Source organism: Myotis myotis, unplaced genomic scaffold, assembly GCF_014108235.1.
Source record: "Myotis myotis isolate mMyoMyo1 unplaced genomic scaffold, mMyoMyo1.p scaffold_m19_p_2, whole genome shotgun sequence".
NCBI classification, from domain to species: domain Eukaryota; kingdom Metazoa; phylum Chordata; class Mammalia; order Chiroptera; family Vespertilionidae; genus Myotis; species Myotis myotis.
The window spans coordinates 174,268,515-174,294,442 of record NW_023416324.1 but is presented as its reverse complement, the minus strand read 5'-3'; the positions used below and the strand labels follow the sequence as shown (position 1 = coordinate 174,294,442).

Genomic DNA, 25,928 nt, shown 5'->3' with positions numbered 1-25,928 from the left:
CTCCTGATTTTGTTGCCTTATGTGGACATGTCCAACTCTCCTTAGAGAGGGCCTCGGTTCTTAAACTCAGGATTTGCGTTTTTTATCTTGGTTCCCAACACTTTGTGTGGAAAACTTTCAGAAAGGGCCAATTTTTGAATCTTGTTGGAGTTCCTGCTTTTCTTCCTTTCTCTTGGGTGCTGGGCACTTTTCTCAATACGCTCTTCCCTTCTCCAACACCTGTAGTATATGGGCATCAAACTTAGTCAGCACCCTTCCCAGAGTACACACCGGGTAACACACAGGGAGGGTTCTAGTACCTGGATCTGGTCACTGGTGCCCACACTGGAGTGTGGATGGGGACACTTACCAGGAATGCTTGGTTACCATAGAGGGGGTCTGTCATTCACAGACCCATTTGTTTATTCCTGAACTTCCTCCTTCCCTTTTGAACCTCTATGTTTGTCTGGGCCCTCTTAGCTGCAGCCTCCTGAGAGTCAGGCTGATAATGGCCTGAAGGAGCGCCCCGGCTAGTAAGGTATACAGACCTGAAATCAGGTCAGTTATATAGAAGGTGGTGCTCCCAAGGTGTGAAGACAGTGGTGTGTGCGTGATGTGCTCTGCCTCTGGGCTGAGGGAGGCTTCTCCAAGAAAGCCATGTTTGAGCAGGGTCTTTAAAGTTAGGAAGGTGTTTGCCAGGAAGGGCATTATAGAGGGTATTCTAAGCAGAACAGGATATGCAGAGGCAGAGAGGGACATCTGGGCCTGGCCATGTGGGGCCAGCTGAGTTGCCTTGCTCCATGCAGGCCCATGATCTTCCCAACACCATTGGTCTGGATAGATCACATCCAAATGGCCCTGCCAAGGCTGCTTTCTGTGCTTCCCCTGGGGATCCCAGTGCTCCCAGGGTCCTTTGTTGTCGTCTGTAAGATTGCATCTTCCATGAAGACTTTCTCCATCCAACCTGGCCAACCTGTGCCCTTGTGTCCCTGAGAGGAGGCTTGGGAACTCATCCCTTCCCTTTCTCGTGGCTGTGACAGTGGGGACTCCGTGAGCCCTTCCTGCACAAACATAGCTTTTCATGGGCTGAGCCTGTGCATTTCCAACCCAGTTTGCCTAGTGAACTCCTCCTCATCTGGCAGCACTCTGTTTAGACACAGATTCTGTGAGGGTTTCACTGACCTGTTCCCTCCCCCAGGACAAAGAGTCTGCCAGCTCCACTGTAATGGACTGTGTCCACTATTCTAGTCACCCCTGAACCCCTGCCCTTCATTGATGAATGAATTCCTTTCTTGATCTGACCTCTGTGTCTTGTATATTATTTTTCATTGTTCCCATTTTATACTGTATGTGTTTATGTACTTGTGTAACCTCTTAGCGATGCTCAGAGGATAAAAAGATTCACTCTGTTTTCAGAAATTTATTCTATGGAAGACATTCTTGTTGCCTACTCAAGAATCATTCCCTGCGGTCTTCTTTGCTAGTAGACGTTGATCTTGTTTAAGCAGCCATGTGCCCAGAGGTACCTTTGCCACTGATTGGTGGAAGAGTAGCCTAATTCCTGCCAGTGAGACATAAGGGATTAGGCTTCAGGGGGCTTCTGGGAAAGGCTTTTCCCCCCGAAAAGAAGAAATGAGAGGTAAATGCCCCCCTTTTTACATTCCCCTCATCTCTTGTTTGGGACAGTATTGTGTGAAGGTGTGATGTTTGGAGCTGCGCATCCCATCTTGTGACAGTGAGGCACAGACCGAGAGAAGCACAGAGACATGGGTCTAGCACCCTGGCACTACTAAGAAACGAAACAAACCCCAGAGCCCCCCGCTTCTAACTTCTGGTTATATGAGGCATTTCAATGACATTACTGCTTAAGACACAAGTAGTTGGGTTTTCTGATATGTGCAGCTGAAGGCATTCTTAAATGCAAAATTTTGTGAATAAACTTTTTACTTTGAAATAATTATAGAACTTATATATTTCATGAGATTGTGAAGCATTTACAATCCAGATGGTACAGAAGGAGAATCTGTACTTTTCTTCTCCAGTGAGCGCACCACATCTGCCAGGAGTGGGCCTCAGGCAGTCTCTCCTTTCTATCCTTGTCTTTCAGTTTTCAACCTCTCGAACCTCCCCTAGGAAGAAGGAAAGCACTCTTTCCTTTGGCCACTGACCCAGACGTCAGTCAGTCAATTCCATCTAGTTTTCTTCCATTAGAGCTGAGGAGATTATCTTCTTAGCAACCCACAAAGAAGGTGTATTGTTACTGCATGTAGTAGAAAAATTGAAAGTTAGATTAGTAAAAAGCCCGGGCTTGATTACATAGTTGGTAAGCTGAGGAGCCCCACAGTGAGGTTTGGCCAAATGCATCATCTTCACACCTCAACACCTAGGCTCTCTTGGGCTTAAATAATGTCAGGATCAAGCAGGTGGTAGTGCCACACTGCTCTGAGTGGCAGCCATGACAAGGTGCCACTCAGCTCTCCTACGCAGGAGTGAAATTGTCCAAGGGCCCCAGCTTCTGTGCTTTGGTGCCAAGGCCACACTTCCCATGGGATGCTCCCAATGAAGACCGAGCACAGCAGGGCTCCTAAGGCAGGCCCATTCCTGAGAGGTGCAGGCCTACTCTGGGGACAAATTTAGCTCAAGGACTTCCCATTGGCTTGGTCAAAACCTCCTTAGAACTATGCCGCAGTCTGAGGCTCTGCCCAGCTAACCCTCCTACCTCCCCTCACCCCCTCACATGGGTCAGACCCACCTCATGGTCTGCCAGTTGCACACCTCCTCTGGCTCACTTCCATTTTCCTTTAGAGATTTTTCTTCAAATAAATATCTTGCATATCTAATCCCAACATGGGGAGTGGCTTCATGGAGGACCTGCACTAATGTGCTTTGGTTTTTATTTTATTTTTTATTAAATATATTTTTTATTGATTTCAGAGAGGAAGGGAGAGGGAGAGAGAAACATCAATGATGAGAGAGAATCACTGATTGGCTGCCTCCTGCACACCCCACGTTGGAGATCGAGCTCGCAACCCAGGCATGTGCTCTGACCAGGAATCAAACCGTGACCTCCTGGTTCAGAGGTCGATGCTCAACCACCGAGCCATGCTGGCTGGGCTGTGCTCTGGTTTTTAAACCCCCAAAACTCAACCTCCTAATCTGTATGTAAAACACCTGGCATAAACTGTGTTGTTCCTTTTCTCTTTTTCTCTTAGGATGTATGAAGGTGTTAACAGTGGCCATGCTGTGAAGCTGTTTCTGTCTCTGATGGGAGCCAGAGGGACCTATGACCAGAACATGTGCCTACGTGGAAGCTATATATCTTGAGATCAGAGAGGCTGAGGCATTCACCCAAGGGCACACAGCTCACGCTCAGGTGCCCACACATATGCACAGTGATGCGTGTGTGCATATGGAGTGGGGAGACAAAGTCAGAGTGAAGAGATAGGTCAGGATGCAGTGTGGGAAGGCAAAGGGCATGAGGAAAGCAGCCCCTTCCTGCCCCTCCCGGCCGACTTCCCATGACTGTTTTGTGTGTTTTGATGCCATGACAACTGGTTGTGAGATTTGTATGTGGAAAGTGAAGCTTAACTTTAAGATACCGTGGGTAGCCCTGGCCAGTGAGGCTCAGTTGTTGGAGCGTTGTCTGTGCACCGAAAGGTCTCGGGTTTGATTCCTGGTCAAGGGCACGTACTTAGGTTGTAGGTTGATCCCTGGCCCCAGTCAGGGCTCCTGCGAGAGGCAGCCAATCGATGTGTCTCTCTCACATCAATGTTTTCTTCTCCCTTCCTCCCTCCTTCCCTTCTACTTTCTCTAGAGAGCAACGGAGAAAATGTTCTTGAGTGAGGATTAAAAACAAAGGAAAAAAGACACTGTGGGTAGCTTGATGGGCCTAGAAAATAACAGGTCCACGACCTACCAGCCTTTCAGTCCTGCTTCAGCCTGGAGATGCTGCCCAGCCAAGCCCTCAGTCATTGAGAAATGCCTTTCTCTGTTCCACCCAGTTGGGCTCACCTGCACAGCAGTACCAACTCTGATTCTGGGATGCTCTGCTCTCGTATGTTTGTCTAAAGCCTCTCCATGTCTTGGGGCTGAGTTCCAATCTCACCTCCATCTGGAAGCCTTCCCTGATTTCACGAGTCCACAGAGCCTGTTTCTTCCTCTGAACTTATCTAGCAGTTACTGTACTCTTAGTAGCATTCACATTATATTTGGACTTTGTCCTGATCTAACTCAACAAGCTCCTAATATGTGCTCAACACTGTGCTAAGTTCTGAATGCTCATGTGGGTATCTTGGGACTAAGTCTACTCTAGGCTCATTCGCCTCAAATGAGAGCATTGGATTGTCGAGCAGCTCTGGCTTTGTGACTAGGAGAGGCCTCCATCGGCTCCCAAACTAGGCAGGACAGAGGGTGCAGGCTGCAGTTTATTAGAGCCTTTCACCTACGTCCAGACAGGTCACTGTCTGAGTCTCACTTTTCTCAGCTAGAAAGAGGATGATGGTATCTATCTCACAGGCTTGTTCTGAGGACAAATGAGGTAATCTATGCAAAGTGCCTAACACAGTGGTAGACATGTTAGTTCTTTGCCTCTCTCTCCCTGCCAACCCCACATCCTACACCTCCTGAATGTACCTAAATGAAAACATTGTGTTCTCCTCTTCTGCCTCAGGACTTCAAAGAACTCACTGACCTGGGTCACAGAGCTAAAGGAGGCAGGGGCCTGCCCTCTGGGAGCTCACCATCTAGTGCGTTCACACACTGGCTCTCATTTGTCCCCCCATCAGCCCTGGGACAGGAAATAGTATTCCTGTGCCAAAGATGACAGAGCCAGAGCTCAGAGGCTGAGCCACCTCCCCACCCCCTCCCCCAACCCCCACCCCGCCCCCTGGCCAGATCACAGAGCTTATAAGCAGTGGAGTTGGCCTCAGCATCAGAGCTGAGACATAAGAGAGGCCCAACATAAACAGAGAGAGCACTTGTGAAGATAGCAGTTCTGTCCAAAGAAATCTATAAATTCGGCACAATGGCAGGCAGATTGCAACAGGATTTGTATGTGTGTGTTTGTGAAATTTAACAAACCAATTCTAAAACCAATCTGGGAGAATAACTGTGTGGGATTAGTCAAGAAACATTTGAAAAAGAAGTACAATGAGGGAGGACTTGCCCCTCAGATAACGAAACATCGCCAATCTGTGCTAATTGAAATGGTGGTGTGCTGGCATGGGACAAGACATATACATCGATGTCACAAGACAGAGAGTTTTAAAGGGTTCTTATAAAGAGGAGTTCAGTATAGGATAAAGTAGCATTTAAAAGCAGTAGGGAAAGACTGAACTTATCAATAAATATTGTAGAGACAATTGGCTATTCATGTGAAAAAAAAACAAACCATAAATCTGATTTGTGCTTTACACCATTCACTAAATAAATTCTAGATGGATTAGAGAGCTAAGTGTAAAACAACAAAGCTATAAAACTATTAAAAGAAAATATAGGAGAATTTGTTTATAACCCTGGGGTAGGAAAGGCTTTCTTTAGCAAGACATAAAACACAAAAACCATGAAGAGAAAGATTGCTAAATTGGATTATGTCCAAATCTAAAACTGCTGCATGACAAAAAAACAAAACAAAACAAAACACCATAAATAATGTTAAAAGACAAGTGATAGATTGAAAGAACGTATTTGCAACATACACAATTGAAAAGGATTAATATTTAGGATTATATAATGAATTTCTACAAATAATAAGTAAAAGACAAACCACCCAAAAGAAAAAACGAGTGACAGTTCAGAACAGTTCACCCTATCACAGCGGTTCTCAACCTGTGGGTCACGACCCCTTTGGGGGTCGAATGACCCTTTCACAGGTGTCACCTAAGACCATCGGAAAACACATATATAATTACATATTGTTTTGTGATTAATCACTAGGCTTTAATTATGTTCAATTTGTAACAATGAAAATACATCCTGCATATCAGATATTTACATGACGATTCATAACAGTAACAAAATTACAGTTATGAAGTAGCAACGAAAATAATTGTATGGTTGGGGGTCACCACAACATGAGGAACTGCATTAAAGGGTCGCGGCATTAGGAAGGTTGAGAACCACTGCCCTAGAGCAGTGGTCAGCAAACTGCGGCTCTCGAGCCACATGTGGCTCTTTGGCCCCTTGAGTGTGGCTCTTCCACAAAATACCACGTGTGGGGCGCATGTTCAGTGCGATTGAAACTTTGTGGCCCATGCACAGAAGTCAGTACTTTGTGGAAGAGCCACACTCAAGGGGCCAAAGATCTGCAGTTTGCCGACCACTGCCCTAGAGGAACTACAGATGGCCAAAAATGAATGACAACAGGCTCGGTCTCACTCGTCAGCAAAGAAATGCAAGTCAGACAACACTAAGGGCACCAATACCGTTTTCACTGTTGGTAAGTATGGAATTCGTCATGGTGCTCGTAGAGCGTGACCTGGCAGTGCCAGAACATGTAAAATGCCCACACCCTTCCCAGCAGTTCCACAGCTCTGTCTGGAGAAGGGCCCCAAGTGCACAGAGAGGCTTGGTCCCAGGGGCCGTGGTGGAAGTGGCAGAAATCTGAACAATTAGAAACAACCCAAATGCTCATTGATAGAGAAAGGGTTAAATATATTTTTAAATATCCACATTAGTAATGGGTTTCTGAGGTCCAAACAAATGAGGGAGACCTTTGCAACCTGAAGTGAAAAGGTCTTGTTATGAGAGAGAAGCAAGTCACAGAACAATCTGGCTCTATTTACATAAACACGGGTGCACGCTTTGAAACTATTGCATGAGGAAGAATATTCTGGAAGGGTACGTACTAAACTGACCATCCCTGGGGAGAGGAGTGGGATTGTGTAGGAGTCAAGGTGATCTTTATCTGAACTACTTAATTTTTTTTGCAGTGAGTGTTATACATGTAGATATGCATTATTTATAATAATAAGAAATAAAACAATAAATTTAAAATAACTAGAAAAACCAGCTCTAACTCAATACTCAACAGTTTATGCCCTTAGTTTTCAAGTCCTGCACCTGATGGTGCCTTGGATCTGTTGCTTAGATCCCATACCTGTGGTTTGTTTGTTTGTTTTTTGCTATTCCTCACCCAAGGATCTTTTTTCATTGATTTTTATACAGAGTGGAAGGGTGGGGGAGAGACAGAGAGAAACATGGATGTGAGAGAGACACACCAGGGATCGAGCCTGCAACTGAGGTACATGCCCTTGACCTGAATTGAACCCATGACCCTTCAGTCCAGGGGGCTGACGTACTATCCACTGAGCCAAACTGGCTAGGGGCCATACCTGTTTTTTGACTGCACACACACCCCACTCAAATCCTAGCCTGGCTTCTTGACTTGGGTTCTTGTACCCTTTGTCTATTATAGGTTAGGAACAAAGGGGAATTGTTCGTGGCTTTGGTCCCAGAAGAACACATGGTCCAGGAAAATTAGAACTTCAGAAAAGATGTGATTGGAAAAATTGAGGAAGATTTCCTAGAGAGGGTTGCATTAGAGCTGAGGCTTGAAAGATGGATCATTTTTATTCTAAACCCTCTCCAACCCCCAATTATGTTGAAAACTACATAACACCATTATAGAAATGTTGAATAACACAGAGGGGAAAAAAATCACCCATAATCCCATCAACCTACGCCAATGACTTTTGTGAATTCCCTTCAAGGCTTTGTCCACAAGGACATTTAAGTATTGCTGTGGACTGAATTGTGTGCCACCAAAATTCATGTTGAAGCCCAAACCTGAATGGGATGGTATTTGGAGAATGGGGCCTTTGGGAGGTAATTGGGTGTAGATAAAATCATGAGGGTGGGGTGCTCTTGGTGGGATTAGTGCCCTTATAAGAAGAGGAAGAGACGCCAGAGCTTTCACTCCTTTCTGGGTGCACACACCTCAGAAAGGCCTTGTGAGTACATAGTGGGGAGTTGGCTGTCTGCAACCCAAGGAGAGACACAGGAACAGACCCTGTTGGCACCTTCATCTTGGACTTTCAGTCTCCAGAATTGTGAGAAATATTTTTGTTGTTTCAGCCACCTAGTCTATGGTATTTTGTTATGGCAGCCTGAGCAGAGTAAGACAAGTATGCAGTCCAACTAATGCATTTAATCATATGACTTGATTTTTAATATAACATTATATCACAGCCCCTTTTTACATCAAAAAGTGAAATTTATAATGATCACTTTTAATGGCTATGCAATATGCCATCCAGTGAGTATATTATGATTTAATTACCCATTCCCCTATTGTTGGATTTTTTTGGTTGTGTCTTATTTCTAAAGATGTAATGAACATCTTTGAACATGTAGTGCGTTTTTCCCCCCTTTTTAGTTATTTCCTTGGAACAAATAAATTCTCTGAAGTGGAAATACTGGGTCAAAATTTATGAACACTTTTATGGCCCTTGAAATACGTTGCCAAATTGCTTTTAAAAGTATAGTTCCAGAATACACTGAAGGCTTTGTTAGGCAAATATGAGAGGGATAGGAATGGGATGGGGGGGTCCCAATTCCAGGAAACAGCATGTGTTAAAGTGCATTGACCAGCACAGACTTCTGTGATTTATCCCTGGAATGCCATCACATGGCCAAGATGTAGAATTCTATGGCAGATTCTGTTGGCAAACTCAGTAGCTATCCTTTTTTTTTTTTTTTTTTTTTTTTTTAGTTTAAATGCATTTATTTTTAGACAACCTACATGACATTTAAAAAAAAAAAAAAAAACAATGCCTCTGCTTCAAATAAATCAAAGTCAAAATAAATGAAGAGCTCAAGATAACATCAGTCCCTTTTGTCCTAGTACTGGTGTGTGGATGAAAAGCAGCAGCCAGTTATGATAACAGATGATAGGTCCAAATTGCCAAATTTTTTAACATTTTTCCATTTCTAAACCATCCTTAAAGAGAACAATATATGGGGCCACACCATCCCCATGGAAGTCCAGCAGAGCAACCATGCCATCTGGATTCATGTTTTCACCAATACAGACTGGCAGTTTTTAAAATTAGCAAGGATGTGCTTGATTTGTTCTGCAGCCCCTGTCATAAAAGGTTTTACTCTTTCTTGTCTCTGTTTTTCAAGTTTCCCTTTGATTGATTTCATGTCATCTTTGATGTACTTCTTACAGGCTTTTTTTGTGTGTGTGAAGCTGGTTTCCTGCAAGTGACAATATCAACACCAGAGATGACTGTGCTTTCGGTATCTTCACCTTCCACCTTCAGCGGAGGCCTTTCTACCAATAAGTCATTGATGTTACCCTCTGTCCTACTGATCATCGTACCCTCTACCTCCAAGCACAGACAGCCTAACTGGCATCTCCCAGATATTGTAGATATCTGAGAACATCTTATTCTGGCTTATAATGTGCCAGTAGATGATCATGATGGCGGCTAGAAGGAGAGGGCAGTGGTGCTGGCTTAGTAGGAGCCCAAAGCTCAGCTGGAGCAGTGCTGGGGGGAGGGAGGAGCAGGCAGAAAAGTCAGTAGCCACTCTTTTTTTTTAATTGATATTTAGAGACAGAGGGATGGAGAGGGAGAGAGAAAAAACATTAATATGAGAGCAAACATCCATTGGCAGTCTCTTGCACGCCTCACTGGTTGCGGGCATGTGCCTTGATGTGGAATCGAACTGGCAACTCTTTGGTGCATGGGACCTGCCCAACCAACTGAGCCACACTGGCCAGGGCGCAGGAGCCATTCTTAATTTTTTTCTCTCTTTTTATTCTCTCACGACAGAAGTTAAAAGCCAGATAATCTGCTTCCCAGCTTTTTTTGCAACTAAAAGTGACCATGTGACTTCATTCTCTTCGCAAAGATGTTAGGGAAAGCTCTGAGAAGAATTCCTTCCTTCTTTCCTATCTTATCCTCCCACCCTCTCTCCCTCTTCCTTCATTCTTTCCTTCTTTCCTTCCTCTCCTTTTCCCTCCCTCCCTTCCCTCCCTCCCTTCCTTTCTTTCCTCCCCATTTTCAACCTGTTTATTAAATCTTTCAACTGGCAAGTTAAAGGCTTTTGATTTCTTGATTAAAGGGGACAATGTCATCAATATCATCTCTTCTTGCCTTGATGTAATACCTGGAGCTGCAGCAGCCACACTAAGATCATACGGTTGGACAAGCATGAGGACAAAAAGCCAACATAGCGTGGGAAAAAGGCAAGATAGAAAATCCTCGATAGCACCATTTGAGCAGCTGAGTCAATACCACCAATCACCCACCTCTAACTTCTTGTTTTGTGGGAGAGGCAGCCCTTACTTGATTAAACCACTGTTAGTCAGATTTTCTGTTAGTTGCAGTCTAATGCTTCCTAACAGATATTAGACTTCACCGCCATGCCCTGTCTCCCTCAGACAGCACCTGGGATTTAGATTCTAGTCTCATCATATTATAATTTAATCCTGTCTCTTGGAACTGGTGACATGGGCCACTGCAGGCCAGTACACTTACTGCCTGCCCATTCTCAGTCTGAGTGGTGTCCCCTTCCTAGCTCTGGATGCTCCCAGCAGACCTCAAAGTCTGAAGCTTACTCCTATAGTCTCTGAGTCTTGTTTGTTTTTTCAGGAGCAACAACCAGGCCAGGACCTTGTATTCAGGGTACACCAATCACTGGCTCCCTTTGAGGTCTCAAGAAAATCCTGAGCCAAGAGTCTTTTTTTTTTTTTTAGCTTTATTTTTATTGTTGACACTCTTACAGATGTTCCTCATTTCCCCCACTTTGCCCACCTCCACCCAGCCTCCATCCCCCTTCTCTCTGGCCGTCACCACTCTATTGTCTGTGTCCAAGGGCTATGCATATATGTTATTATTATTATTTTTTGGTAAAGAATTATAAATTTATTAGATCATCTGGAAACCAGATGGGCTGGGCCCCAAAATGGCACCAGCGGGCCAGAGGAGGGGGAGCGGGATATATATGTCTCCTGTGAAGGTCAGAGTAACAGTGGGCGGGAGGCCGGGTGTAGGTGGTCCACTGAAAACTGGGTGAGGCAGTTTACTGGAAACTGAAAATCGTTATTGATGTCTTGAGAAATCTGTAATGAGAATAATAGGAGAACCGCTGGGAGGACGAGAGCCCGAGGTGGGGCATAGTGGAGCGCAGGGAAAAGGTAGAGAATGTGCCTCACATTCCAGCCTCTTTTTCTTTTTTTTCTGGTAAGCTGGGAGTCTGTCTAACATTTCCCTCCTCAAGTATTCTTGGCACTGAATTCTTTCAGAGAAAAAGGGGCATTGGGTCTCTTCTATAGCTGCTTCCTGTTGAAAGGGGGCAATGTTTTTCTTCAAAGCCAAAAACCTTTGCTCTTTGTCAGAGGGACGATGAAGCCTGGGCCCAAAAGAAGGTTGTGATGGTGTCTAGGGGTGGTATTTCCCCAGCACAAGTAGGGCTTGTAACCTGGTGAGACAAACTGTTTTATAAATTTCAGTATTAATGCGGCACATAAATGTTCTTTGGCTAATCTCTTCACCTTCTTTCATGCAGTCCCCCTATACTCCTCCCCTCTGACATCGGTCAGTTTGTTCCATGTACACATGCCTCTGGTTCTATTTTGTTCATTAGATTCCACGTGTAGGTGGGATCATATGGTACTTGTCTTTCTCTGACTGGCTTATTTCACTTAGCATAGTGATCTCCAGGTCCATCCATGCTGTTGCAAAAGGTAAGAGTTCCTTCCTTTTACAGCCACATAGTATCCCATTGTGTAAATATACCACAGCTTTTTTATCCATTCATCACTTGATGGGCACTTGGGCTGTTTCCAGATCCTGGCTATTGTAAATAATTCTGCTATGAACATAGGGGTGCATATATTCTTTCTGATGGGTGTTTCAGGTTTCTTAGGATATATTCCCAGAAGTGAGATCGCTGGGTCAAACAGCAGTTCCATTTTTAATTTTTAAGAAAACTCCATATTGTTTTCCACTGTGGCTGTACCAGTTTGCATTCCCACTAACAGTGCACTAGGGTTCCCTTTTCTCCACATCCTCACCAGCACTTGTCATTTGTTGGTTTATTGATGATAGCCATTCTGGCAGGTGTGAGGTGATATCTTATTGTAATTTTAATCCTGAGCCAAGAATTTTGGATTCATTTCTGGATCATTCCCTTACCAGTCGTATGGTAGGGTCAAGTCAATCTCTCTGAACAACAATTTCCTTATCTGTAAAATAGGGGTGATTAGGGTTGCTGGCAAGGTTTAGAACTGCAATCTGGTAACCTGGTAGGAGCCAAAGAAATACCTTCCATTTGAAGACAAGTGAGGCTCAGAGAGGAGCAGGAAGGTACCCCAAATCCTCACGGAGCAAAACCAGGAATGGACTCAGCATGACAAGTTACATCAAGGTGGGTTCCAGCAGCTGTGTGGTCTCCTCTGTGGAAACCTGCTGCTGGGAGTGATGCATGTTCTTCCCTAGTCCCTCAGAATGGGAACTACAGCTGGCAAGACGGCAATAGGCCCACATTCTGCAACAGGCCCACATTCTGAAACAGGCCCCCAAAGGATAAAAGGAGCCTCTGTTTCTGGGCCATGGGGCCTATAAGGCCTGCTGAGACCTCGGAAATTGGCGTGTTGTCCTCAGGCCCCTGGGGTAGAGCGGGGGCCTCCTGTACCCCCCCAAGTGGCCAGAGTCAGCTCAGCCTACTTACCTCCCCTGCACAAAGTTGCACATTCCCAGCTGACAACTTGAAGGCTACGTACGTGCCCCAAGCTAAAATTAGGACATGTGCTCTGTCAAAGGATTCTTTCCATGGCTGAACATATTTATTTGAAAGTTCTTATCAAGGAATAAAAATGAGCTCCTCCAGAGGTTTAATGAATCAACTTAATTGGAAGGAACACAAATATGTGCAAACAGAGCTGTCTTGAACCCACTAATGATAACAGGACAGGTTTCCTTCTTGATAGCTGAGACTGGAAGTCTTAGGCCCAGGGGCAGAAGGGAAGAGGTGGAAGGGGTGGCCATGGGCAGAAGTTACTTGACTTGAACCAATTTCTCCCAACAATTTTTAAAGGGAATATAGAGGCATGATGATTAGTGAAACCAGAATGAAAAGATGTAAACGGATGTAGTATGAAAGCAAATCCAGGGGCCACAGAGAGCAGCTGATCTAAGGGTTGGCATTGACATTTTATTCACTAACTCCCTTGTGCCCCTCCCCCAACTTGCCAGCCTTGCAGGTCCTGTACCCCTGACTTCCCTGTGTAATTACCCACCCCACACTGGCCTCTGCTCTGGGGAAGACCACGTTCCCACACCCCATAGACAGAGTTTCCATCTACCTTTGAGGTCACCGATAGCCTGAGGAAGGGAGAGCTAGAGGGGAAGTGGGGGAGGGGTGTGAGGCCCAGGAGAAGGGCTGTTCTCTCTGGAGCATAGCAAGGTTATTCTCATGGAGTTTCCACCATCCCAGAATAAGGTTGGATTCCCTGTAACTCTGCTCATCATCACACCTGTCATAGGGAACACACAGCTTAATCCCCTGCTTCAGTCTCCTCTACTCATCATGTGAGAAAGCCATGTGCTTGGATGGCAGAGACCTGCATTCTGGTTGTAACTGGGCCCCAGGATCCCATCAGAATGGAGCCAATCAGGGGACAGGAGAGGGGACCGGTTTTGCATCTTACTGTGTGACCTCGGTCAAGGTAGTTGACCTCACTAAGCATCAATTTACTTATCTGTGATAGGGACTAGTGACCTCTCCCTTATATGCAGAGCACCTAGTTCACTGTCCAGCATATAGTGGGTCATTGATAAATAGTGACTGTTAGTGTATAAAAACTATTAAAACATAAAAGGATAAGGGATACCAACATTAACAATCCCATTTTTCTTGTTCCCCCAGGCAGAGGAAGCAGGAGAAAGGATTGTTATAGCCTTTTCAGCCCGATGCCTGACTCCTCTTGGGGCTACTCACATGGCTCTTAGGCAGATGGGGTCTGGCTAATTTCCATGGCCCCGCTCCTTGCACACAACGCCATTCAGACACACAGATCTGGCATGACCCTGTTCTCAGCTGGATAGGGTAGCACTCCCACCCACTCCATAGCAGTCAAGGCCAAGACCAGGGGTATCCCTCCCTGTAGCAGCCACCCCCTTGCTACTCTTTGTGGGAGCCCCAGGAAGTTCCCTCTTCAGCTCTTCTAGCTCCCACCTTCCTTGTGCGTGTCCCCGTCTCATCCCTCCTCTGCCCCACTCAGCCTGCTCCTCCACAGTGGCAGTCATGCTGTGCATGTCCAAAGGGGAGACTCAGAGGAAAGCCCTGCTTCCTGCTACTTACTTGTCTGCTCTATCTCCAGATGCACCAGCCTGGGCAGGTGGGACCCCTGCTAGATGGCCTCAGCCTGGCCCTTCCCCCACCTCCTCCAGCCTGTGGGGATGGGGGCTGACAGGGCAATCTTAATTTCTCCGCTTCTAATCAGCACAGCTGGGAGAAGCAGCAGGCAAGGGCAGGAGGAGGTGAAAGGCCAGGGGCCTAATCTACAAGCCACCCAGCCACCAGAGCCCAGCTTTCCTCCTAACAAGCCATGCAGCAAACAAATTATCTTTGTTGTTCCTGGGAAATCTGCAAGTACTTACCCGTGTAATTAGCATCTGTGTCTTGTGCCGGCAGTTCAGGTGAACAGGCCACGGCTACCTGGTGCCAGGCCCGCCTGTAATCAAAACCAAAGCAGCCGCCAGGGTGCTCTCCAGCAAAGGCCATGTCAAACTCAATCAACTGGGATGGTGTCCCCAGGAGCCAATGCACACTGGGGCCGCAGTAGCTCTGAAATGCAAGAAAGAGGTGGGTAGGAGGCCAGCCGTTTCCACAAACCACCCTGGTCCTTTGATGCTGGGGCAGATGGAGGGCTCAAGGCCTGACCCACTGAAGCGAAGGCCCTGGGCCCAGGGATCTGCATTTTAAGCAGCTCCCCAGGTGACTGATGCACAGCCAAAGTTTGGTAAACACTGGATGTTCTCCAAGATCCCCTGGGTCGGTAGAATAGTACTAGTGATAAATAGCATTTATAGACATACCTCATTTTATGGAGCTTTGCTTTATTGAGCTTTACAGATGTTGCATTTTTTTACAAATTGAAGGCAAGACTCTCCACCAGCAAAAAGATTATGACTCATTTCATGGTGGTGGTCTGGAACCAAACCTGCAATATCTCCCGGGCTGAATGCCTACTAGGTGCAGGGGCTTTATATATGAGTCCGTTATTTCATTGAGAGGTATGAATGTCTCCTTTTCTTAATTTTTTTTAAAATCATCACCCTGGGATATTTTTTTCCATTGATTGAGAGAGAGAGAGAGAGAGAGAGAGAGAGAAACACGATGTGAAAGAGACACATCACCCCAACCAGGGCTGGGGATCGAGCCTGCAACCGAGGAACGTGCCCTTGACCAGAATCAAACCCTTGACCCTTCAGTCTGTGGGCCAATGCTCCAACCACTGAGCTGAGCTGGCCAGGGCTGAATGTACCCTTTTAGTAGAGAGAATAACTGACTTGACCAGAGTCTCAGAGCGGCAGGGCTGAGAGTCAAGCTGAGGTGTGCCTGTCTCCAAATCCTGCTCTGGGCCCCTCCCCAGAGTTATTTCCCACCCGAGGCTACTTGTCCCATGCCAGGTGGAGGCTACGTGGCATCTCCCCAACTTTGCACGTGGAGTGGCAGCTCCCTCTCTCAGAGGGGACAGGGAAGGTGGACACAGGAAGCTCCTGGCCCAATGCAGGAAGCTGTTCTCTGCTTCCTGCTCAAAGCAGGGAGTAACACACAGCTTCGTTATCCTACGGGGCAGAATGTGGCCCCTACACAGAGGAGGAAGGACAGGCCAGAATGGGCAAACAGGCAGGCTGGGAGAAAGACAGAGAGCGGGCTCAGCAGGGAGCCTGGGAGGGAGGTGCTCCCTGGGGCGGCAGGAGGCCGGCTGAGGCAGCTCTCCTGAATGCAAGACAGAGTTTGCACTCAAATAAACCCCGGTGTGCATGGATGGGGTACAGTGTAAGACGATGTTGATTCTAGCCTGAATAGCACAGAGACTGGGTTTTCATCAGTTCCTCGGTGAAGAGGAAATTGGAAATTAATATCAAAATCCCACTGAGTAGTGTCCATAGTTTCCATATGTAATCATGCTTGGCTTAGCTAGGTAGTAAAATGTTTATGATTTTCTTTCCAAGGTTGAGTTTAGTCATTCTCAACGAACCATTTAGTTGGCTTCATAAAGTTCTGCATTAAAACACCCTTCTAGGTGATGCTGTAGATGGATAGATACCTGGCTAGGTAGACCCTCCTGGCTGTTAAAGTGAAGGCCTGGGGCCCAGACAGCGCAAGTCTCGGGGAGTTGTCCTTCCAGACAGCCGCTCTGGCAAGGCTGGGGCGCCACATGTTACACGGAGCACTGGCTTGACAGGGAGTGCACCGTAAGACTGTTTTGAGGACGTCTCCTGGCATTTGTGATTCATATGCAGACATTCAAATAGTGTGCCCCTCCCCCAGCACGTGCTTTCGGTAAACCGAGGCATGGCCGCGCTGCCAGCTGGAGCGGACGTGGGTGGGTGTGGTCGTCGTGGTCAGGCACACTCTGGCACTTCTTCCTGCTCCATCCTGGAAAAGGCAAGAAGCGCAGCAGCCTCCTGGCGCCTGCCTCAATCTTTAGCTCACTCTACACCAGAAGTGCAGACAGAGATGTAAAGGCCAATGCACACAGCCCTCACCATCTGCTGGAGCTGGAGGCGATGAGGGCAGTTGGGCAGGCTGCGGGCCTGGGGGTCTCATCTCATCATCCGTCCACACACACACAGATACACCACACACCCCCTCATACATGCACACGCGTTTGTGTGTACACATATACATGCTCACACATAGACATGCACATTTATATACACACATATACAGAAAGACACACCTTCACTCACAAAGACTCATAAAACAGACCACACACATACCCAGAGATAGACATGTACCCAACCTTATATACAAAGAGACACATAGTCTAACATACATGCATACATGTATACAGACACTAACATGCTTACATAAGACCCACCCTTATATGCCACACACAGACTCCATATCCTCAGACACACCCGTGTGCACACAGATTCCTTCTCAGTTGCCATTTGGACAAGAGAAGGCGGTGTCTGAACTGCCATGTGGGGGATGCCGTGTGGCTCCAGGCAGAGTGAGGCCCACAGCCAGGCCCTCCCCTGCAGCCTCACCATGGCCACTGACAAGTGCCCCCATGATGCCTGCCCAGCCGCCCCCTGCCTGTCCGATCTTCTCTCCCACACATCAGCAGCCTCTCTAACAACAGCATGCCTTGCCCCACAGCCTACACACACACACACACACACACACACACACACACACTCATACTCAAGCGCACAGAACATGCTCTCCCTCTTTCTCACTATGTCACACAGAGCTGCTCTGTCTCCAGCCTCTCCAGTCACATCCACACCATTTGCCTGTCAGCTTGCCCCCCGCCCCCCACCCTACTCCACCCCACTCCCAGCTTTGGTCTTTGTCTCATGCACAATATACAGGGTCCCATGTAGACGCCCTGTATCTGTCTGTCTGTCTTGCGCACACAACGGAACAACTTGAGGCATGGCAAGTGGGAGAGGGTGTCAGGCCCGATGGAAGCTGTTATTCTTAGCCCTGTCACTGAACACTTCCATCCCCTCCCCACTCAGTCCCTGCCCTGCAAGTCACCCTCCCCACGAGACAGAGCCAAACCTGAGGCCAGTTTAATCCCCCATCTGTGGAGAAAGAGGGAAGGCAGGAAGGGATTGCAGCCCAGCACTGAAAAGGAGCAGAAAATTGGATTTATTTTTGCTGCCCCCCCCCCCCCCGACTCTGCCTCCAGCTGCTCGGAGAGCACTTGAGTGGGGAATGATGGAAGAGAGGGAATTTGCATTGGAGAATACTTGCTGGATGGCCTGAAACATTTGTTGCCATTGCTGATCCAGTTCTCTCTGAGTGTGTGTGTGTGTGTGTGTGTGTGTGTGTGTGTGTGTGTGTAGGGTGCAGGCTTGTAGTGGGTGTGGGTGAGACGACTCTGAGGAAGCAAGACTCAGGAGAGGGTACTAAGCCATTTCTTAACCCTTTTTTGCTTTGGAGCTGGAACTGGCCATACATAGATCAGACCCCAGCTCAGCTTTTGCTCAGCCCCAGGGTCACTCAACTCCCAGAACTCTCTGTGCCACTGAGCCCTCTCTAGGCCTGCACCTGCCAGGTGTTAAAGTGGGGGCCCAGGAGGAAGGAGTTCTATCCCCCAAAAGTCCCACAGATACTTCAAACCCAAAGTTCTTGGTCTTTTCCTCTCCACATCTCCTCCTCACCTGTGTTCCTGAGCTGGACACTTCAGACACCCCCATTTGCTCCCTGCCCTCCCCACCTTCTGCTTGGGTTCCAAGTATTTGATCTCAGGTACCCTCCAAGGGTTCTTCGTCTCCACCCCATGTGCCCAGCCCCTCTTTGGCGTTGGCCAGGACTCTTGCAGTAGCTTTTAGCAGGTCTTCCCACCCTCAGTCTCCCTTCCTACCAGTCCACCCTCCCAACAGCTGCCAGTGATTTCAAAGGTAAAAATAAATAAAGCCTGACCATGTCACTCTCCTGCTCAAGACTCTTTCCTGGGTGGCATGCCACGCTCCTCGTTCCATTCCCTGCCCCGCACACCTCACTCTGCACACACAGAGCCAGCGCCTCCCTGAGCACAGCAGGCCCTTCCGTGTCTGCTGCCTTGGCACATGCCGGTTCCTTAGCCTGAGACGCCTTTTCCTGCTTCTTCACCTTTGGGAATTAGAAACCAACTCAGCTGTCATTGCCCTTCTGATCTCGAGTGCTTACACAAACCTTGATTCTAGCCCATAAGCCATTGTCCATTGGGGATCCCTCATTTATCTGTATTTCCCTGCCTTTGCCAGGTCAGGTCCTCTCATCAGAATGCCCTCTCCTGCCTTCTCCATCTGGCCCGGTCCCGTCCTGCTCCAGCCTAACCTTTCTCTGTGACAAGCACTCCATTCTCCCTTCCTTTGGGATTTTCCAGTCTATGGCTCACACTGGGCCCCAGATTCGTTGGCCCTGTGTTGTCCACTCTGCATTCCCCATTCAGTGTGCAGTCATCCCAGCTGGCCTGTGAGCTCCTGGCGGGTGTTGGGGTGGAGTTCCTGCCACAGCGCCCCTGTGGAGCTCTGAGTGGTGCTGGCTCACAGCCAGGGCTCAGATTCTTCAGGGGGTGGGGGTGAGGGTGGGGGCACTGAGTTTCAGTCCAGGAGTGGGAGGAGGGCAGGAGAAAGGAGCTCTCAGCAGGTGCTGAGTGAAGACAGGTTCCAGCCCCTGGGACTCCTTGCACAGAGCCAGGCTGGGGACACAAGGCCTGTTCTCACTTGGCAGCTGTTGGCAAAGCCTGTCCCCAGTGGTGATGCCAGAGGCAGGGGCCCTTGAGCAGACTCTGGCTCTGATACTGGTCTGCTGAGTGACCAGGAGAGAGAGAGAGGCTCAGAGTGGGAGAAGCAGAGATAGAGGGGCAGAGAGGCCGGCAGGGAGAGGGCCAGCGATAGAGACTGCGAGGTCCAGGCAGTGAGTGAGACGGAGACATGGTGACAGAGAGAGGGACAGACAGAACAAGAGGAGATAGAGACACGACACCAAAGGAGAGACCGACGGTTCAGAGACAGAGAAACTGAGACATACACACAAAGATAGAAGTGAAATCATAAAAAGGAAGAGAAAGTCAGGGAGAGACAAATTGAAAAGGAGACTGAAAGGAAGGTAGGCAGAAGGGACAGGAAGAGGCAGAGAGAGGAGGAAGGCAGATGTCAGGAGAGAGTGAGGGAGACAGAGAGAGAAAAAGGGAAATGCAGACACAAACAGACATATGGGGCTGGGAGATCCTGCGAGAAGCTTGATAAACACACACACAGAGGAAGCCAGGAATTCACCTAAAGAGACAGCAAGGCAGCAAAGGGAGAAGAGACTCAAGGGGGCCAGGGCATACCTGGGCATGGTAGGAGGCCAGGGCCTGTCTGCTGGGCTCCTCTTCTTGGTCATAAACTGTGGGGGCAGGGACGGGGGGAGACCTGAAGGTAGGGCTGGGTGGAAGGGCTCTGTAGGGTCAGTCTTGACTCCTTCGGGATCTGGAGCTGCCCTCACAGGAGCCCCAGGAGAGGGACCCAAACCTGAGGATGGCAGGTGGCGAGAGGCCCAAGCCCAAGCCGCATCTAGAAACAGGGTGGCCCAGCTGCTCCTTGGTCCAGAGGGGCTTCCTGATCATGGAGCCTCTCTGCTCGGCAGGGAGAGGAGCTGCTGGCAACCACAGAGCTGAGTCTGTGGGAGACCCACATGAGGTCAGTGCTCAGGCTGTGAACAAGCCCCAGGTAGACTCGCCAAGGCCTTGGCAACCCATTGCATTGTTCCACCACCCAACACAGAGCCCATTGGAAGTCCCTCCTGCTGTCTAACTCAGATACCTCCCACTGCAAGTGCAGCCCACTCAATTCTTTAGGAGGTTAAATTAAAAAAAAAAAAGAAAAAAGAAAAACTCCACAGAAATCTAAAATGCCACAGAGTGCTCAGACAAAGACCTCTTTCTGTACAGTTCCACTCCCTCCTACACCTCTCTCCCCCTCCCCACCCCCCTTCCTTACTACAGGCTAAATTGGCAGTGGAGAGGTTTTGAGTCAACAAATGCAGTGGGCTGGGGAAGGGAGCCCTGAAGGGGATTCCTGTCTGGGAGACGTTTGCTGACAGCAGTTACTGTGACAACAGGAAGGCCTACAACAGACCGGCAAGCAGCCCCTGCCTCCTGGCTGCTGCCCCTCTGCCCAATTCTAGCTCTTCCTATACCTCCTACCCCAGTTCATTCATGTATTCATTCATTCATTCATTCATTCATTCATTCATTCATTCGTCATTTACTCACCATAGTAACTCAACATATGGACACCCACCATATGTCTAGCACCTGCTCGGCATGTTTGTATAGGAGTAGGCAAAAGTATGTTTACAGTTGTGAATATGTGAAAGTTTATTCTTGTATTATTTATTAATTATTGTATTATTTTTCATATGAACAACTGTAATCCTACTTTTGCCCACGGCTGTATTGACAGCTTCATTCAGTCCTCACAGCAACCAGCAAGTTCCATTATTCTCTCTTTAACAAGGTAGAAAGCTGAAACCCAGTACACTGAAGTGACTTGCCCAAGGTCTCACAAAACAATAGAGCTGGAATTTGAACCCAAGAGGTGGAGTTGAGATTTGAACTCAGGTCTGTCTGGCTTCCCAAATCAGGCAAGTGCTGGGGAGCCAGGCACCAGGTGGTGAGCTTTATGAGAGCCAAGACTGTACCATCTTTATCTCTACAGCTCTAGAACTGTGCCCAGAGCCTGCACACAGCAGGTGCTTGGTACATGCTTGTGGCATGAATGTTGGCTTATCAAGGGGAGTACAGGAGTTGGCGAAGTTGAGAGCCTTCAGGGAAGGAGGCCTTCCCACTTGGAAGAAGCTGCACCTGGATTCTGTAATGCAAGTGCTCAAGGGCACGTATGGAATGCCTATTCTGTGCCAGGCACTGTGCTAGGACCTCTGAATACAACACGTTAAAAAATGCATTTGTCCTTTGCCCTAAAGAAAGTCTTTGTTTAGCAGGGGAGACCAGCACATGAACAGATGGAGGCGGAGGTGCTAGCAATAAGTACCCGGTGCTGTGGGATTCCAGGTGGAGTGTGGACCTAAATGTGAAAAGCAAAACAATAAAGCTTTTAATAATGCAATAAAGGCAACACAGAAAAATATCTCCATGACCTCAGGGTAGGGAGAGATTTCTTAAACAACACATAAAAATAACGCTAACCATAAAGGAAAAGATTGATAAATCTGAAGACATTAAAATCAAGAAGTTCTGTCCTTCAAAGGACACCATTAAGAGAGTAAAAAGGAAAGTCAGAGTGGGAAAAGATTTTGCAACCCCTACAACCAACAAAGGGCTCATCTCCAGAACGATCCTACAAATGTGGATGTAGGGGACTGACAACCCAATGGGAAAATTGGAATTGAAAATGCAGAAATTCAAATGGCCAAAAATACTATATGACAAGGTGCATGCCCTGGTTGATAATCAAGGAGATGCTAATTAAAATCCAAACAAGATTCTACTATATACTCACCAAATTAGCAAAAGTGTAAAAGTCTGATAAAACCCAAGTTTTGGTAAAGATGTGTAACAGAGTTCTTAAAAACCACTTTGGAAGCAGCCATCAGTATCCAAGTAGTCAAGTCCAATATATGCACACCCCACAGGTTAATGCCAGTACAAGAATGTTCATGGCAAGCATTGTTCATGAAGGCCCCAAACCGGAACCAATAGATCTTGTCCAGTGGGTAAAAGGAGTTCAGGGGAACAGAGAGGAGAACAATCCTGCCTGAGCAACTCTGGTATGTGGGAAGGTGACCTCTGAATTTGTTCCCGAAGGTGAAGTTTCCCAGTTAAGGAAGAGAGAGGGAGGGCATTCCAGACAGAAGGTCTGGCAAATGCACAGGCATTGGGTCCTGAGCAGTTCCTCCTTGTCCTGGAAGTGATTGGGTTGGGGGTGTCAGAGAGAGAGATGGAAATGAGAGTGGGGGAGGGGGAGGGTCAGACTTGTAGAACGTGAAGGTCTTTGTGGGCCATTGTAGGAAGTTTGGCTTAAATACAAAAGTGGGAGAGAGTCAGGAGCAAGGAGCAGTTCGAAGGGAGACCAGTTAGAGCAGGGGTCCTCAAACTTTTTAAACAGGGGGCCAGTTCACTGTCCCTCAGACCGTTGGAGGGCCGGACTATAGTTTAAAAAAAAACTATGAACAAATTCCTATGCACACTGCACATATCTTATTTTGAAGTAAAAAAACAAAACGGGAACAAATACAATATTTGTATTTGCATGTGGCCCGCGGGCCGTAGTTTGAGGACCCCTGAGTTAGAAACTATTGCAACAGATAAGCAGCTTGAGTGAAGGGATAGGGTGGATTTGGGGACCAACAATCTCTGAGGCAGAATAGAAAGGATGTGGTAATTGGGAGTGGGGAGGGGGATGAAAAAGAGCGGAGGCAACTCCCAGGTCTCTAGCTTGGGGAGCTGGGTGGATGGTGATGTTGTAAATGGACATCCAGAGATTGAATAAGGAGGGAAGGAGAGGTTTGAGGAAGGAACTAAGAGGCCTGGTTGGAAACATGCTGCTTTGGTGTTTCCTACAGGATGGACAGATGAATATCTAGGACATCAGGACAAACTTGGACATGGAGCCACAGATATCAAAGTTATTGGACCAGGAAGCCATGAGCTTAGATGAGAAAAACTGGGGAGCAGGAGCAGGGCAAGACCAAAAGAAGTCATAGATGGAGCCCTGGGAACCAAGCAGAGGCTATGGGCAGAGGAAAAGTAAATGAAAGAGACAGGGAAGGGATGATCAGAAAGTAAGAGGAGATTTGGAAGAGGGTGGGGGTATCACAGCAGCTAAGAAAGGAATTTTCACAAGGGCTGGGTGGTCTGTGGAGTGCAAACCAGGGTATTGGAAATAGGTAGTGTTAGGTCTGTGATAAGCAGAGAGAAGGAGTAGAGGGAAGTTGGGGGAGTTATGGTCTGAAAACCTTTATTTTCTCTGTCAATTATAGGTGAGGCAGGAGGTAGGCAGGAAGCCTTGAAAGGGTGGTATGGGGTTAGAACAGGAGCTGACCACCAGGGGCCCAGGGGCCTGGAGGGCTGAGCTGATGTCAGGGACCATAAATCTGGAGTGGCACCAGTTTGCACGGTTGGGTGATTTTCCTGTGCCTGCTTGTAGCCTGGGAATCATGATAGGGAAAGCAGATGACTGGAATCCCCCAGGGCTGGGAAAGGCAGGGCGAGGGGGTGTGGGAATTGAGGGTGCCAGGGAGGATGAATGATGTGGCCAATCACAGGCAGGTCGATAGGGGAGGAAGTGGAGCCAGGAAGGGGCTGACAGCCTGGCAGAGTGCCTCGTCCAAAGCCAGCACTCCAGTACTGTAGTTGAATGAGCAAGACAGAATGGGAGAATTGGAGAAATCTCTGTGAAAGGAGACCAGGATTCATGGGAGGAAAGGAAAGAAGTTGTGGCCCAAGAGGGGGATACTGGTGTTCAAGATTGTACAGGAGGCGTTCCAGGCAGTATGTGGGTGGCTGAGGTGAAAAGAAGGTCATTGAAGGTAGAGGAGCCAAGAAGTGAGGGTGTTGGGGTGTCCATGGGGATAGTCTAGGTACCTAGGATGATGCTAGGGTTGGGATCCAGAGGAAGATCATGAGTCAGGTGCCCATGTCCTCAAAAGATGTGGGATGACCTGTGGGTGAATATGTGATATTGGCCATAAGGGGTATAATGGCTGGATGGTGGGAACGGGTCTGATTCTGAGTGGGAGAGGAAGTGTAAGGGACTGAGGTGGCAGAGGGAGGCGGGAGAATGCTAACTCTCTCTCCAGCCTGGCCAGGTGCCACTTCTGCAGGCTCCCTGAGCATGCTCTTCTAAGCCTTTATTGTTCTTTGAGTCTGAAAGACTCTACTTAACCCTTGAGTATGTACAACCACAATATGTGCTTTTCACCTCTCAAGATCACAGGACAAGACTTTATTCTGTGAATGGAGGTAGCCCCTATACCTTGTGGACCCAGGATATTCTGAGAAATGGGCCCTGGCTATGGGACAAAGAGGCCTGGCCTGCATCTTGGGATAGTGAAAGTGTGAGGCTGTTCTGGGCCAAGCCACACTGTCCACTGGCCTTCTCTGACCCTCCCCCATCTCCCTGGGACATGCAGAGCTTTCTACCCTTCGACTTACATATGGAGAATCACATCAATACGAAGAGGGCATGAGCTAAGTAAGCCATGATGGTATCCAGTGTCATGGTGGCTCACTCTGCCTGAAATAACCATCCCCTTCACCCGCTTTCAAAATCCCACTCAGCCTTCAATGTACAGCCAAGGAGATGCCACCTCTTTTCTGATTTCTCCTTCTCAATATCAATTCTTTGATACCAAGATTTTTGGTCCCTCCATTTGGCATTGGTTTCCACCAGTCTTCATGTTGGGTTTTAAAGACGGAGGGTCTGTGTTTTCTACAAGACATCATTCTTAAAGGCAAGACCTCTGAAAGGGCTCTGTGGCTCACTAGTGTGAACTAGGGACAGTCCCTTAATCTCCACAGACTTTGTGGGCCATTGTAGGACGATCCTTATCTGCAAAATGGGACTAAGATGATTTACCTTATCAGGCACAGGATAAATGTTTAATACTTTTTATTTCTTTATTGCCATTATCCCCTTTTTATGGATAAACAGAAGCCCAGTTCTAAGTAGGTATAGTTATTTGCACTTAAGTCTGCTGGACCATCTAGGCCAGTGGTTCTCAACCTTCCTAATGCCTCCACCCTTTAATACAGTTCCTCATGTTGTGGTGACCCCCAATTTCATTGTTACAAATTGAACATAATTAAAGCATAATGATTAATCACAAAAACAATATGTAATTCTATATGTGTTTTCCGATGGTCTTAGGCGACCCTTGTGAAAGGGTCGTTTGACCCCCAAAGGGGTTGTGACCCAGAGGTTGAGAACCACTGGTCTAGGCTCTTCCCTCCACAGCTCCACCTCCAGGCAGCCTGCCTGGCCTTTGCTAGGGGAGTGTGTGCTGTGGGGGCCCTGGTAGAGGTTGTGGGTCTCCCCTGGGGGCTGGGGGTGGGGGAGCACCTGCAGCGGTTATGATTGGCTTTTATGAGCCTGTTCCACCAACTGGTTCCCTTCCCCCAAGTCTGAAGCACATTGAAGCTCTTCCTGTTTGCTCCCAAGCAGATGGTGCTGGAATCTCTCTACACCAACTCCCATTCATAAATCACTGCCTTCCCCTGGTGCTGGAGCGACCATTTTAATTACAGTGGGGGAGGTGTGCGC

The 25,928-nt window shown here is 47.8% G+C and overlaps 1 pseudogene; it reads right to left on the bottom strand.

Annotated features, from left to right (window-relative positions):
• Positions 1–8,778: 8,778 nt before the first annotated feature.
• Positions 8,779–9,402, bottom strand: LOC118677277 (annotated as a pseudogene).
• Between the last annotated feature and the right edge of the window lie 16,526 nt (positions 9,403–25,928).